The sequence below is a fragment of the Sebastes fasciatus genome, chromosome 22 (assembly GCF_043250625.1).
Source record: "Sebastes fasciatus isolate fSebFas1 chromosome 22, fSebFas1.pri, whole genome shotgun sequence".
Lineage (NCBI taxonomy): Eukaryota > Metazoa > Chordata > Actinopteri > Perciformes > Sebastidae > Sebastes > Sebastes fasciatus.
This window is the reverse complement of record NC_133816.1, coordinates 682,501-699,555: the sequence shown is the minus strand read 5'-3', so window position 1 is coordinate 699,555 and position 17,055 is coordinate 682,501. Positions and strand designations below refer to the sequence as shown.

The 17,055-nt window shown below is 40.6% G+C and overlaps 1 protein-coding gene across 1 annotated transcript in view; it reads left to right on the top strand.

The window, feature by feature from the left end:
* The window catches only part of htr2cl1 (5-hydroxytryptamine (serotonin) receptor 2C, G protein-coupled-like 1), a 245,508-nt gene that overhangs the window by 156,227 nt on the left and 72,226 nt on the right, over positions 1 to 17,055 (top strand). Inside the window, 1 exon segment of the mRNA XM_074622871.1 lies at positions 16,497 to 16,669. The gene's annotated coding sequence lies outside the window, so the exon portion shown is untranslated.

Below are 17,055 nucleotides of genomic sequence, written 5' to 3'. Positions count from 1 at the left end.
GGGTGGGGCTAAAGTTAGCATACGAGCCCTCTGTTATATTGAGACATGGTATTGAATTTAATGCTGATGGAATCACTTCCTTAAATTTAGCTACAACACTATCAGATAGACATCTTGTGTACACACTTTTGTCTTATGGTGTATAGTCTAGTAATAAGAATTCAAAAGTGATTAAATAATGGTCTGATAAAAGAGAGTTCTGTGGAAAAACAATTAAATGTTCAATTTCAACGCCATATGACATAACAAGGTCGAGGGTGTGGTTAAAGCGGTGAGTAGGTTTATGCACGTTCTGCGAGAAACCAATTGAATCTAATAAAGAGATAAACGCAGTACTGAGGCTATCATTATCAACGTCCACATGAATATTAAAATCACCTACTATAATGACTTTATCTGTTTTCAGGACTAGGCTTGATAGAAACTCTGAGAATTCAGATAGAAATTCAGAATATGGGCCTGGAGCGCGGTACACTATAACAAAGAGAATTGGCTGTAGTGTTTTCCAGGTTGGGTGTGAAAGACTAAGAACAAGGCTTTCAAATGAGTTATAATTTAGTTTAGTTTTAGGGTTTATTAATAGGCTTGAGTCGAAGATGGCTGCAACTCCACCTCCTCGGCCGGTGTCTCGAGGAATGTGAGTATTAATATGACTCGGGGGAGTGGATTTGTTTAGGCTGACATATTCTTCATGACACAGCCAGGTTTCAGTAAGACAAAATCAATCAATATGATTATCTGATATTAAATAATTTACTAGTAGAGCTTTAGATGACAGAGAACTGATATTTAACAGTCCACATTTAATTCTCCTGTTTTGTTGCTTTATTGCAGTGCTAGTGTTAGATTGTATGAGATTATTATGTTTAAATCCTCTTCTGTTTACTTTTAATTTAATACTTTTAAGTGGCCGTGGGGCAGACACAATCTCAGTTAGGTTTTGGGTGGGTAATTTCTCTAATGGAAGCGCAGAGAAGTGTGTAAGACTACAGCTCTGCTGTCTCTGTAGTCTTACTGATACCAGTGTCTTCATCCTAGCTTCAAAACTGAGCCCGCTACAGCCCGCTAGTGGCATTAAAATTCATCATCATCTTTAAGATAGGCCTCTTTTGGTTGGACCGCAGAGAGCCAGTCCTACAAATGCAAAAGTCTGTCACTGAGTGACTGACTGAGTGATGAAGTTACAGGATTGGTCGGCCGACTGTTGGAGTTTCCTCATTGGTCGTTGCTCTTTCAAAATGAAAAGGTGGAGAACAGTTCTGTGTTTATGTTTTCTGGGGAGCGTGTCAGTGGTTCAATGTATCAAAGTATATTTATATATATTGTTACACACCACTTATATGATGAATGCTTTTGATACACATGCTTTAATAAAAAACTGAAATACTTTTAACATTCCATACTGTATGTCATGCTAATACATTTTCACCTTGTATATGATGTATAATTTACTGATTGAATGTCAATTGCTTCATTATAAGTTGTCTTTCAATCAAACATAAGTGGAAAAAAACTGACATTATAGACATGATCACTGACTATTTGTGTAACAATTTAGCCACAAATTCACATACTGACCATATAAGTTCCAGCCATACACTTGGTTCTGACCAAGTCTTGTTTTTAAATTCTCACTTCATATTTATTCGTTTTATTCAAAATAATAGATTGTTTTTCATTTAAATGTCAGGAAGAGCTCAGTAATACAATTGTTGAATCATGTTTTAGTTGCTTTTTGTGATGTGTTGATATAAATGTAACTGACTCTGTTAAATGGTCATATGATATGACATCATCTCATATCGTTCATGGCAGACTTTGTGATATCATCAAAATGTTGATTAAACTTATAATTCACACCCCTACTATTTCCTGAGGTTAAGTTTCCGTAGTGGAAGGCTAACATGCCGATACAAAGCTATGGTATACTAGGATGTGGACAGATACTACACTGGGGAGAGTCAATACTCGCCCTGCTGCAGTAGTAAATAATAAATTCGTTGTTTTCCTATTACACACAGTATTTCTGTTGTTGATTGAAAAATGACCTCCACCAAGATTTAAACATGTCTCTGGGCCTCAATCTGTGAATCATAATAATAATTCAAATTAGAAAAAGTTGGAGAGCAAAATTTGGTCCAATTTCCTCAAACACTGCAAAAACAGCATTTTCATTCACTCGAAGCGGAAATTGTTTTTTTCAATGAATAAATTATATGATAAATGTGGATGGAAGTGCATTGTTAAATAAATAATGATAATGGTTCGAAGCATGAATGCATCAGACTAATTGTATAACAGCTTAAAAACGGCTGAAATTCCTTCAGAAATGTTGAACCTACTGCTACACGCATACCTCACTCAAACCTTTAGGTAGTAGATTACAATATACTGAAGAGTGCATCTCTACCGTTTTCTCTTAAAAGCAATACATTAGCTGACTTTTAACGAGAATTAAAGATATAACAGATTATTGAAGTTTACCTTTTCTTTGGTTAGTCTGTTTTGATTTCAGCTCATGGAACAATCCTAATTTACATTTTCTTTCTTGACATTTCTAAAGTTCAGCTGTAATCCGTCTTCTGTCTCTTTTTATTTGCGGCTTAATTCATTTCTTTCTGCCGGAAGGTGCCTTAAAAATTCCTATTTCATGTTCACTTAATAACTCCTCTCTTTGTGTTTCATTCACTCTTTACAGTACGTCTCTCAAGCTCTCTCAGTTGAGTGATACCGGCTGATAAACGTATGGGGGGGTATGCTTGTGATTAATCGCCGAGAGGCCTTTCAGGAAACATAATGAGTTTCTCCTGCTGGAGTGTTTGTGTGATGCATGGGTGAGTGGTTACACATTCCTGTTTGCGAGTGTGTATTTCTTTCTTTTTGTACAAATAGTGCTGGTAGCAATGAAAAATGCTCCACTTTCATTACCTCATTTATCGACTCTGAGTGACATTTTCCCATTTCTGCCTTATTCACTTCCCTTCCCCTCCATCCCTCCATCCCTCCATCCCTCCATCCCTCCATCCCTCCTTTACTCCCCGTGGGGTTACAAATACAGATTGCACAGTGGGTCTACAGCTATATGAACTTAAAGGTACTAATTAAACATCAATACGTCTTTGTCAAATTAACTGGGAGACCACCGCTGAGGCAAATTTGTAGCCTGTGTCTTACTGCAGAGGTAATGTTGATCTGTTATAATGTTTATATCCCATCATTTAGATCCTATTGCTTCTTATCATTTAAATATTAATCCAGAGAAAACCATCTCACCACAAAGTCCATTTAGTAGATGTTGGTGGTGTCAATCATATTCAACCCATTCTCACTCCCAACTCGTCAAACACCAACACTTGGTCAGTGACCCTCAACGTCTGATACAGACGCAGTGAGGCACCATTTAGTGTCAATATGAGACATACCGGGCTTTCAGCCAACTCAAATATAAACCCATCCGAGTCATTATTAGATGCTCAGACCATCTAATAATTATGGGGGCGGCTGTGGCTCAGAGGTTAGAAAAGTCTTTCACCAATCCGAAGGTCGGTGGTCGATCCCCGGCTGCTCCGGCTAACCCTAACCCTAACCCGTCACATGTCGATGTGTCCTTGAGCAAGACACTTAACCCCAAATTGCTCCTGAATGCATAGCCATCGGTGTGTGAATGAGTATTTAGATTAGATCCTGATGGGCAAAATTGGCACCTTAGCAGCCTCTGCCATCAGTGTATGAATGGGTGAATGCTGACATGTAGTGTAAAGAGCTTTGAGTGGTCGCAAGACTAGAAAAGCGCTATATAAATGCAAGTCCATTTACCATTTACCAACTGATGTAGAATAAAGAGAATGAATGTCCGCGTAGGGCGGGAGGGAATTGAGGTTGATGGGTCAAACTTATTTTGCCGTAGTTTTGTTATGTGACAGACATAATTAATTAACAGAACAAATGCACTTTTACTAACCCAAACCACAATCTTTTCCTAAACCCTAATCAATAGGGATGTCAGGATACCAGAAATGTAGTAGTCAATAACAGTGATTTTCCATGATTTTTGATACCAATTCGATACCACAGTAACAAAAGCAAAAACAAAACAATAAACACTTGGAGTTAGGAAGTTAAACAGGTCATAATTCCCTCTCTATTATTGATTTTATATTGCTGTGACATCTCCTTCAAACTGTATTAAAGTTGCTCACCAAAAAAAATTTGAACACTTCATGATAACGTTATAATTAACCTTCGTCCAAAACTAATAGAGCCTAAACACATCATAATGTAACATGATGCATCCTCCTTTAATGTTAGCTGTTAGCTCTCTTATTTAGCCTAGCAGGACTGTGCTGCTTACCGGCTGCTAACAGCTAACGTTACTAACTCTCCTGCCGGTTTCAGCATGGATTTGTTGTTCACGATGTAGTATTATCAGGGAAAAAATAGGGTGCGTCCCCTGGATGCGTGGATAGTGAGTTTACTGCGTCCTTTACGTCGGGCCGCCGTTAGTCTCGAGCCCTGCTCCCTGATACCTGCGCTATGTAGAAAATCAAGAACCATTATGTTTTCAGAAATTTGCCATCAACTTGGTTGATGGCAAATTTCTTGGTACCAAAGTGTCAGTTCCCCCATGACATCCCTACTAATCAAGTAGTTGTGTTGCCTCATCCTATCCAAGTACAATTTAAAACTAAGTAAACCTACATGGGAAGTTTATTTTAAAAAGAGACTCTATGCATGTAATGAGCGTTTCCTGTGAAGGCGGATTTTCTAAATAAACGGTCTCTGACACGTCCAAAACTGATGCCAGAGGGGTACCTAGACTTCATAGTTTGAACCTTGGGGCCACTGACCAAGCGCTGGTATTTGACGAGTTGGGAGTGAGAATGTGTTGTCATATTACATGATCTTCAAAAGCAGATGTAATTTGCCCGGTTGTCATTGAGTCGTAGAGCACTTTATGGACTTCTTGTCAATGCTGACTTAAAAGCTGTTTATTCTTGACCCTGGAAACAGTAGAGAAAAGACATCTCACCACAACTTTGCTTTAGGAGTAAAAAGATAGACAACAGGTACTTAAAGTGCTCAGAGAATAAACAGAAGAGCTACTAAATGGACCTTGTGGTGAGATTGTTTCATCAACTGTTTCCTGGATCAAGAACAAACAGTTTTGATTGATTTGTGGTAACTGTTTGTCACACAAAGTTTATAATAGAAGAGCAAAGTGTGAGGAGCTGTTTTTAGCATGCACCTTTCTAAAAAGGTCTCATTCATTGTTATCTTCCATTTGTATCCCTTCCTTTCCTCCTTGAATGCTTCACTGTTTCCTCCTTTCTCTCCCTGTAACGTTTCTAAGCCCCCTTCTTCTCCATTACTCTATGTTTTCATCCCTGCTTTATCTCTTTCCTGTTCATTTTACTTATTTTGTTCTTTCATGTTTTTTTATTCAACCCATTCTTCTTTTCTTGCTCCTTTACTGCTTCCATCTTTTGTTTTGTCTTACCTGCTTTTTCTCCCTATATTCCCTTCCTTCTTTCCCTTTATTTTCTTGCTCCTTTCCTCCATGCTTCTGTCCTCCCTTCTTCCCTTTTAACTCCTCCACCTTCCTCCCGCCTTTATTCACACAGTTTGTTCTCTTCTGTGATCGTGGGCAATCCCGACCAAGTTTACTGTCTTTCAGAGACTGTAGCAGGTTCAGTTTTAGAGATAGAGTGAAGCTACAGATATCATATGAAACTGAAACTAGAAGACCTGAGGAATCCATTACTAACAATCAATAGCTTGTCGGGAACGAGGCTAAATAACGCTCCAAAGTTGGGCTAAAATTGGTTGTAGAAAAACTGTCATGGCCATATTCAAAGGGGTCCTTTGACCTCTGACCTCCAGATATGTGAATGTAAATGGGTTCTATGGGTACCCACAAGTCTCCCCTTTACAGAAATGCCCACTTTATGATAATCACATGCAGTTTTTTTATGCAGGATAAATTAGTTATTTTGGCCCATTCTAAAATGGTGTGTTTGAATATTTCTGCACACTGGGGTCCATAAACAGTGTTGAACTCCATACATTGGGCCTCACTGTAAAGCTGTGACTCTTGTAGATCCAATGAGCCCAACTGTATTCATGTGTGATGATGTTAGTCCCCATAGGAGACATTTCATTGACTCACTGTATAAAATGACCTGGGGTGACCTCTAGGATAATCACAGCCTTATGAAACTTTACAGCCACAAACTAGAGACCTAGAGCATTCAGAGGATGGATGAATCAGACTAGAGAACTAGAGCATTCAGAGGATGGATGGATCAAACTAGAGACCTAGAGCATTCAGAGGATGGATGAATCAGACTAGAGAACTAGAGCATTCAGAGGATGGATGGATCAAACTAGAGACCTAGAGCATTCAGAGGATGGATGGATCAAACTAGAGACCTAGACCATTCAGAGGATGGATGGATCAGACTAGAGACCTAGAGCATTCAGAGGATGGATGAATAAAACTAGAGACCTAGAGCAATCAGAGGATGGATGGTTCAAACTAGAGACCTAGAGCAATCAGAGGATGGATGGATCAAACTAGAGAACTAGAGCATTCAGAGGATGGATGAATCAGACTAGAGAACTAGAGCATTCAGAGGATGGATGGATCAAACTAGAGACCTAGAGCATTAAGAGGATGGATGGATCAAACTATAGACCTTGAGCATTAAGAGGATGGATGGATCAAACTAGAGACCTAGAGCATTCAGAGGATGGATGGATCAGACTAGAGACCTAGAGCATTCAGAGGATGGATGGATCAGACTAGAGACCTAGAGCATTCAGAGGATGGATGAATCAAACTAGGGACCTAGAGCATTCAGAGGATGGATGGATCAGACTAGAGACCTAGAGCATTCAGAGGATGGATGGATCAAACTAGAGAACTAGAGCATTCAGAGGATGGATGAATCAGACTAGAGAACTAGAGCATTCAGAGGATGGATGGATCAAACTAGAGACCTAGAGCATTCAGAGGATGGATGAATCAGACTAGAGAACTAGAGCATTCAGAGGATGGATGGATCAAACTAGAGACCTAGAGCATTCAGAGGATGGATGGATCAAACTAGAGACCTAGACCATTCAGAGGATGGATGGATCAGACTAGAGACCTAGAGCATTCAGAGGATGGATGAATAAAACTAGAGACCTAGAGCAATCAGAGGATGGATGGTTCAAACTAGAGACCTAGAGCAATCAGAGGATGGATGGATCAAACTAGAGAACTAGAGCATTCAGAGGATGGATGAATCAGACTAGAGAACTAGAGCATTCAGAGGATGGATGGATCAAACTAGAGACCTAGAGCATTAAGAGGATGGATGGATCAAACTATAGACCTTGAGCATTAAGAGGATGGATGGATCAAACTAGAGACCTAGAGCATTCAGAGGATGGATGGATCAGACTAGAGACCTAGAGCATTCAGAGGATGGATGGATCAGACTAGAGACCTAGAGCATTCAGAGGATGGATGAATCAAACTAGGGACCTAGAGCATTCAGAGGATGGATGGATCAGACTAGAGACCTAGAGCATTCAGAGGATGGATGGATCAAACTAGAGAACTAGAGCATTCAGAGGATGGATGAATCAGACTAGAGAACTAGAGCATTCAGAGGATGGATGGATCAAACTAGAGACCTAGAGCATTCAGAGGATGGATGAATCAGACTAGAGAACTAGAGCATTCAGAGGATGGATGGATCAAACTAGAGACCTAGAGCATTCAGAGGATGGATGGATCAAACTAGAGACCTAGAGCATTCAGAGGATGGATGGATCAGACTAGAGACCTAGAGCATTCAGAGGATGGATGAATAAAACTAGAGACCTAGAGCAATCAGAGGATGGATGGTTCAAACTAGAGACCTAGAGCAATCAGAGGATGGATGGATCAAACTAGAGAACTAGAGCATTCAGAGGATGGATGAATCAGACTAGAGAACTAGAGCATTCAGAGGATGGATGGATCAAACTAGAGACCTAGAGCATTAAGAGGATGGATGGATCAAACTATAGACCTAGAGCATTAAGAGGATGGATGGATCAAACTAGAGACCTAGAGCATTCAGAGGATGGATGAATCAGACTAGAGACCTAGAGCATTCAGAGGATGGATGAATCAAACTAGAGACCTAGAGCATTCAGAGGATGGATGGATCAGACTAGAGACCTAGAGCATTCAGAGGATGGATGGATCAGACTAGAGACCTAGAGCATTCAGAGGATGGATGAATCAAACTAGAGACCTAGAGCATTCAGAGGATGGATGGATCAGACTAGAGACCTAGAGCATTCAGAGGATGGATGGATCAGACTAGAGACCTAGAGCATTAAGAGGATGGATGGCTCAAACTATAGACCTAGAGCATTAAGAGGATGGATGGATCAAACTAGAGACCTAGAGCATTCAGAGGATGGATGGATCAAACTAGAGACCTAGAGCAATCAGAGGATGGATGGATCAAACTAGAGAACTAGAGCATTCAGAGGATGGATGAATCAGACTAGAGAACTAGAGCATTCAGAGGATGGATGGATCAAACTAGAGACCTAGAGCATTCAGAGGATGGATGAATCAGACTAGAGAACTAGAGCATTCAGAAGATGGGTGGATCAAACTAGAGAACTAGAGCATTCAGAGGATGGACGAATAAAACTAGAGACCTAGAGCAATCAGAGGATGGATGGTTCAAACTAGAGACCTAGAGCAATCAGAGGATGGATGGATCAAACTAGAGAACTAGAGCATTCAGAGGATGGATGAATCAGACTAGAGAACTAGAGCATTCAGAGGATGGATGGATCAAACTAGAGACCTAGAGCATTCAGAGGATGGATGGATCAAACTAGAGACCTAGAGCATTCAGAGGATGGATGGATCAGACTAGAGACCTAGAGCAATCAGAGGATGGATGGATCAAACTAGAGACCTAGAGCAATCAGATGATGGATGGATCAAACTAGAGAACTAGAGCATTCAGAGGATGGATGAATCAGACTAGAGACCTAGAGCAATCAGAGGATGGATGGATCAAACTAGAGACCTAGAGCAATCAGAGGATGGATGGATCAAACTAGAGAACTAGAGCATTCAGAGGATGGATGAATCAGACTAGAGAACTAGAGCATTCAGAGGATGGATGGATCAAAATAGAGACCTAGAGCATTCAATGGATGGATGGATCAAACTAGAGACCTAGAGCATTCAGAGGATGGATGGATAAAACTAGAGACCTAGAGCATTCAGAGGATGGTTGGATCAAACTAGAGACTACTTCTATCATAATGTGTGCTTGGGTGTCCAGAAAGGCGCCACTAAATAAAATGTATTATAATGTTCTAAACCCATATACACTTTCATAATTTATTTATGACTACAACAACTTGTCACACAGTTCTGAGCAGCGTCTCAGATTAATCTTCAGGTTCCAGCTTTCAGATGATGTACACCACTTCTATGTGACATCTACTGTTGACCTGCTATCTCTAACCTCTACCCCCTAAAAAAGACTAGAACAGGTCTATTATGGGTCTCAGAGGGTTAACACTTCTCTCTCTCTTCTGTGTCCTAACTTTCTTCTTCTCTGCTTCCTTCCTCAATTGTTATTATTTCCCTCTTTAAAAAAATGCAATAGTAGTAAAACCCTGTTATAGCGATCCATCTCTCTCTCTCTGGCTTTGTTTTCATCTATCATTAGTATCCTTTGAATCTTTGCCTTCTTTCCTCTCTCTCTCTCCTCTCTCTCTCTCTCTCTCTCTCTCTCTCTCTCTCTCTCTCTCTCTCTCTCTCTCTCTCTCTCTCTCTCTCTCGTCTCTGTCTCTCTGCGGCGCCCGGAGGCTCGTCTTTCTCCTCCTCTCTGGCTCTTTGTATGCGTCTGAGCACTTCCTATAATCTTGAGTCTCTTGACTGATTTAAGGAACGCTCTGTTCTGTTCTCCGTCGTGTCTCAGAGCGTTATCTGACTGCCCGATTTTTACACGCTGCATCGTAATACCGTCGACGCATCGACATCCCCCCCCCCCACGCACACACACACACACACACACACACACACACACTAACAAACACAGACATCCAGCGCTGTCTCTTTCTCACTGTGCTGCACATCATCTTCCTTCTTCCTTACGGCCCCTTCACAGACACAACATCTTTGAGTCAGCCATCCCCCTCTCTGTCTCCGACACAAACACAGATGGAGGGATTATGTGGTATCACATTAGCAGAGCAGCTCTTTGTTATTGGCCTTTACATCATCCAGCAGAGAATCAACTCCTTAAACACTCTTTAAACCTTCTGTATCTCTTTTCTCTCTCCCTCTCTCTCTCTCTGTTCATCTCTCATCTCTCTTTCTGACTCAGTCTTCCATTAAACTATTGCACAAGTTGCTTTCTGACATCTCAGCTAAGTGGAATGTGAATCAGTACGTTTTCCATCAACTTCCTTAATGAGAATATATTCAAGCGGACGTGCCAGGATTAATAACTCCCTGCTACCTGCCACCCTTTGTGTTTTCTTGCTTTTTAATGACGTCATTTGTCTCTGTGACGGAAGCTCATTTGAATCAGTAGCAGGTAAAGCTTCAGGCTTTTCTTGGCTACTAATGAAGATTCAGCAACACTTCACTTTTATTGAACACTCCACTACACGCTGGACAAAGTAGCTTAATGCATTGATACAATATATTTAACATCAAGGAACATTTACTGTTAAAAGAATAGTTTTGGGAAACATGCTTATTCCCTTTCTTGAGAGTTTCACTTCACTTTCTAGAGTTTGCTCGAAGACATTAGATGATCTTTTCTTTTCACACCATCACAACGTGAATGAGCATATTTTGAATGATGACAAACTCTTCCTTTAAGCTTTTGGCCTTTCAGTCACCCAAAACACAATTTAGGTCACTGAAAACGAAGCTTTGGCAAATCTCCGGCCAGGGTGAAGATTTTCAGAAACTTTGTTTTTTTATGTTTACAGGAGTGTATTCAGGCTTGTAACGTCAGACTGTGCACTACGGGTGTAAAGAAATGTCAAAAATATTGAGTATCGCAATATTATGTTTGGTGATACTTTCTCGATTCTTAAAACCACAGCATTGATTTTTAATTAATAGTTTACATGCAAAGATTAAAGTATGTGTACTCTCCGAGTATGTGTCTTCTCAGAGTATGTGTCCTCTTAGAGTTTGTGTCCTCTCAGAGTATGAGCCCTCTCAGAGTATGAGCCCTCTCAGAGTATGAGCCCTCTCAGAGTATGAGCCTTCTCAGAGTATGTGTCCTCTCAGAGTATGTGTCCTCTCAGAGTATGAGCCCTCTCAGAGTATGTGTCCTCTCAGAGTTTGTGTCCTCTCAGAGTATGAGCCCTCTCAGAGTATGTGTCCTCTCAGAGTATGTGTCCTCTCAGAGTTTGTGTCCTCTCAGAGTATGTGTCCTCTCAGAGTTTGTGTCCTCTCAGAATATGTGTCCTCTCAGAGTATGAGTCCTCTCAGAGTATGAGCCCTCTCAGAGTATGAGCCCTCTCAGAGTGTGTGTCCTCTCAGAGTGTGTGTCCTCTCAGAGTATGTGTCCTCTCAGAGTATGTGTCCTCTCAGAGTAGTGCTGTGATGCTGGATGTTACAGGGACTATGATTAATGCAGATGCAGATCCCACTGTTCTGACTGTATAAAAAGGTAAACTTTTTAATTCAAATTTTATGCATATGGCAATGTCTTCTTTATATTATGACAGTTTTCCTAAAATTAGATTTAATAAAAATCACAACATATCTCCTTGCTTACAGTATTGTGATATATTGAATGGTAACCCACGTATCGTGATGCGTATCATATTGCCAGATTCTTGCCACCACAGCCCTGGTGTGCATCATTATGTCCTTTGTGAGGTGAGCCCCCAACCTCACCCAATGAGGTGACATGTCATGCAACAGTGACATAAATACATCCATGAACAGCAGAGGTGGCTAAATAACCAGCTAACAGGACTTTGTGACATGGTGACCCATAAATGTGTAGTTACTCTTCCACTATATTGAGGAGCAGAGGCGCCAGAATGTGCTACAGAGATCACTGCTACATGTAACACTCCCACGACACACCCCGCCGCCAACGTCGCCGCCGTGTGGCCCAACCTGCCAACTGGCCTTGACACCGCTTTAGTTGAGTTTTTGCTTTATTTTCTTGGCAGAGATTTTTTTTAAACAGTGCATGTGTGAACGACATTGTTATTCCTTCGTGCCAGTGCGAGCCGTGGCCCTCAGAGGCATCATGTTTCTGGTGGTCCGTCTGTACATCCGTCCCATTCTGGTGAATGCGACATTTTGCGCAAATGCGAAAACTGAAAATGTGCATAAAAAAAGATGATGGAAACCCTCTCTTACCCTCTCTCTCTTTATACCTTTCTCCTTCTTGATTCAGTAGACATATCGGTTTACCTATTCATTGAATATGTAGCTGCACAAATAAAAGAAATCCACCCTTTGTTTCCTTTTCTCATACAATGAGCACAATAAATCTGACTTTCCGTCCCTGCTCTGATAAAAAAGTTATGACTCTACAGCTCCAACATTTACTTGCATTGTTCAAATCAATTCAATTCAATTCAATTTATTTTTTATATAGCGTCAAATCACAACAGAAGTTCCTCAACTCACAATCCCTCCTCTCATTAACTCATTAACCTAACTGTGTTTGGTTCTCCCCCCTTCCCGCTACTCACTTACTCTCATTTCTGTTGTCAATTTTTCACATTTGTGATTAATAGGTGAGGTACACAGAGACTAATTTACCTGAAGGATATCTGAGTTGAAGATGAAAAGAAGAGATGGCTGCTTTAAGATGCTCTTTGCTGTCTGAGCTTATAAATAATCTTGCAACAACCATCAGTCTTTAGAGGCTATTGTAAATACACAAATTGCCCAATTAAACTGCATGTAATCAACTTTATTTGCACTAATGTAAGTTTTACAAGCCTCTGAATACCTATACAGTATATATGAATACATTATATAATAATAAAATAATAGTAGTGTATGATTTCTTATTTCTCTCTACTGTAAGTCTTGGAGCTAAGAAGGGTAAAATGCTGTATAGATATAGTTTTATATAGTGTGCCTGATCCTACATTGAATAAACAGTTATAAAACTAGATGTAATGGATTATTATTTCTTATATGCTTTCACTTCTCCTGTACTTATTCTGCCTTTTTCCATTAAACCTCCTCCATCACCTCCCCCACAGACCCCACCCAGTCCATCCTTCTGGTTCCTATAATGGCGCTCCATCTGTGCAGTCCATTAGGTGGCCTCATGGCTTAGTGCCTTTGCTCATGAAAATGACCCCTGTGACAGTACAACACAATCCATACTCTGAACCTGCTCCTGTGGGTATCGCTTGCCAACAGGGGCACAAAGTGTGTTAGTGTAAATGCTAGACAACTATCACATAGTGTCCCAGTGACTCCCCGGGGCACTTTTTGTACACAAGTATCACCTCCTGGTGGCTTGTTAAACTATATTGCTCTGAATCCCTCGTGTCAATGTGTATTTTATGAAAGAAAAACATACAGTAGATGCCTGAGATGGAACCGCTACAGGTGAATGTATAAATCCAACCACAGTGCCACTTCTATGTCACATTACTATACTTCTTCTGTCAGTGATCTTACCTGTAGTTGCTTTTTCATTTGATTTAAAGTATAACAATCGAAATTCTGGTATCTTCTGTAAGGTTAGAAACTAATTTGATCAAAGAACACAGTCAATATCAGGTTTCCTCAGATTGAGGTGTGATTGTATTTGATTATTGTTTATATATTCCTAGTTTTGTACATTCTTAATTTGCGGGTCCGTCATTTCCTAATCATTTTCTCACTAAGTAATTTGGTAATGATTAAAGGGGAAAACGTGACAATGGGCCTCATGCAGTAACATCTCTGAAATTCATCTTATATTTCCTCTTAATTTTCTGTTAAGAGAAAAAATAAGATAAGTCAACTCCAGATGCAGCAAACGTTTTTAACCATCCACATCTGCTCTTACCCAGATGTGCTGGATGATGAATCCCACTTGATCATAAATTAGAGGATTGAATTTATTATTAGCATAGATATTAGCAGGTATTAGCATAGGTAACACCCCTTAAACACTATATAAGGGCAGGTATTAGATATAGGTAACGCCCTTTGAGCACTATATAAGGGCGGGTATTAGCAGAGGTAACACCCTTTAAACACTATATAAGGGCAGGTATTAGCATAGGTAACACCCTTTAAACACTATATAAGGGCAGGTATTAGCATAGGTAATGCCCTTTAAACACTATATAAGGGCAGGTATTAGATATAGGTAATACCCCTTAAACACTATATAAGGGAAGGTATTAGCATAGGTAACACCCTTTAAACACTATATAAGGGCAGGTATTAGCATAGGTAACGCCCTTTAAACACTATATAAGGGTAGATGTTACTCTGGCACAAAATTGTAAGAAGAAGAACTTCGTAAAATGTTCACTTACGTAAGAGAAGAGCAAAAATAATAAAACATTGGTGAATCTCAGAAATCAATGGGTACCAACAAAATAGGAACAAATCCGGTTTGGAAATGAACTCCTTTCTGTCCAGCTGCCACTGTAGCTGGTGGACTCCAAATCTACCAGCCACTCAATAGATGACCATTGTTTTTTTGGCTGGTGAGTGAAGAAAATTTTGCAGCCACTTGCATATTTGACCAGCATTTGGCTGGTGGCTGGTGGTAATTACGAACCCTAGACGAACAAAAATAAGAGGACATTTGTTTGTATATCGATTCCTGCATGAGGCCAATTATACAAATCTGCACGCTCAGAATTGATAAATCCCAATCGATTAGTAATGTAATCCTTAAGATTTCTGCCCTGGTTCATTTGACGACATCCATGGAGCAGTGAGTGCAATTTAATACGACAGCCAATACTCCTGTCAGAAATACAACAGAGGAGCAACTGATGTGTGTGTTTTCAGTGCAAACAAACAGATTTTTCGTGTAGGTATGGGGAGGTAGGCAATTTGAATCCCGGGCGGTAATGGCGGTCTCCCCCACTAACAGTGAAAACGACTGTCCAGACAGGTAATTACAAAATGTTACTAAAAATACCAACCATCAACAGTGTCATAAATGGGGTTTCATTTCATGACTTTATAACTTTAAGTCAGAGAAATATAAAATGTGTCTAACATACGATTTAAAGGGACAGTGTGTAGGATTTGTCTACATCTAGTGGTGTGGTTGCAGATTGCAACCAACTGAGTAACCCCCTGCTCACTCCTCCCTTTCCAAGACTGAGGTTACGTGAGCCGCCGAGTTCAAAACCGTGGTAACGCCGTTCACCTCGCTCAGAGACCATCCATACCATAATAACACTACTTTAGGAGCAACTGAAGTCAGACGGCGGCTGGCGGTACCACGGTTAACACTCTGCGGCTCACGTTACTGTAGTTTCACAAGCGTGTCGGAGAACTACGGTGGCCTTCAGGTAACGTAGAAACATGAAATTCTCTCTCTAGAGCCAGAGTTCGGTTTGTCTGTTCTGGGCTACTGTAGAAACATGGAGGAGCAACATGGAGGAGCAACATGAAGAGGACCCGCTCCCTATGGAGATACGAAGGACTCATTCTAAGCTAACGGAAACACAACCATTCTTAGTTTCAGGTGATTATACACTAATGAAACATAGCTGCAAATGGGGTTTCCTCGAAATTCTACACACTGTACCTTTAACATAAATTATATGAGGAATTTCCAATATTCCAGAAACAATATATGAATATTTACTCGGGTTTAAATTGATCTTTTCTATCAAAGACATCCTTAATTTCCCTATAATTAATACCAAATTATTTCCAGGAAATGATGGTCCCGCAAAATGAAGCATTACCCAATGTTCATACTATAACCATTCAGCACTTTTCTTTGATTCTTTGTTTCAGTTCTGTTCATTCACAGAGCTGTAATTCATACTTTAGCACATTTGTCATTTCTATATTCCGCATAACATGAGCTCAATTTGTCATCTTTATCCTTTGCTAATTGGTTCCGTGTTTCCTGCTGTGTCCTGGTGTTTCCTGCTTCTACGAATAGGGATGATTTATCTAATCTAAGCATATATGTGGAGGGTGTTAATTCAGTGTCACTGTGCGTGTGTTGGATGAAAGAATTGAGGATTAATGGTAGTTGTGTTGTTGTTGTTGTTGTGTTGTTGTTGTTGTTCCCGGTGTGTGTATATGTGTGTGTGTGTGTGTGTGTGTGTGTGTGTGTGTGTGTGTGTGTGTGTGTGTGTGTGTGTGTGTGTGTGTGTGTGTGCGTGTGTGGGTGGGTGTGTGTGGGAGCCACTGTGGTTTCAGGGGGGCTTTAGTTTTCATCTGAAATGTTTCACAAAAGTCTCTTTTCTTTTCTCTCTCCCTCCCCCTTTCTCTGTAGGCAGATGGATGACGCTGATCCCTCACTCCGGAGGTGTGGAATGACAGATGACAGAGGGATTGATACGGCGGGAGAGAAAGAGAAAGAGAGAGGTAGCGTCGGAATGGGTCACTGCCGCCGGTGATGGAAAACAGCTGCGAAGGTCAGGCACATCGATCGGGAGACGAGAAGAAGTAAGTGACCAGATTTACTGATACTGGGATGACAGTGTTTCTCACTCTTCCTCTCTGTCTTCACACTCCGTCACTGTTGCTTTCTTTTCTTTTCTCTTTCTCTCTCTGCACCTCCATCACTTTGTAACACACTCACATCTTGTATGTAACACCTACAGCACTCAAAGGGCTCAATATTTCTGACTGAAGGAGCTTCAATGTTGCACTTGCAATGCAGCGTAGCACTTTCTGTAAAGGCCTTTTGTGACATTTCTCACAGTTTTGTTGTCTTAGCTTTAACCGTGTGGCTGAAAAAGATGTGCCTTTACAGTATTGTGCTCTACCACAACAGTGACTCAACTGTTTCAGTTGAAATTCTTGTGTGTTGGCTCTTTTTAAGAAACATG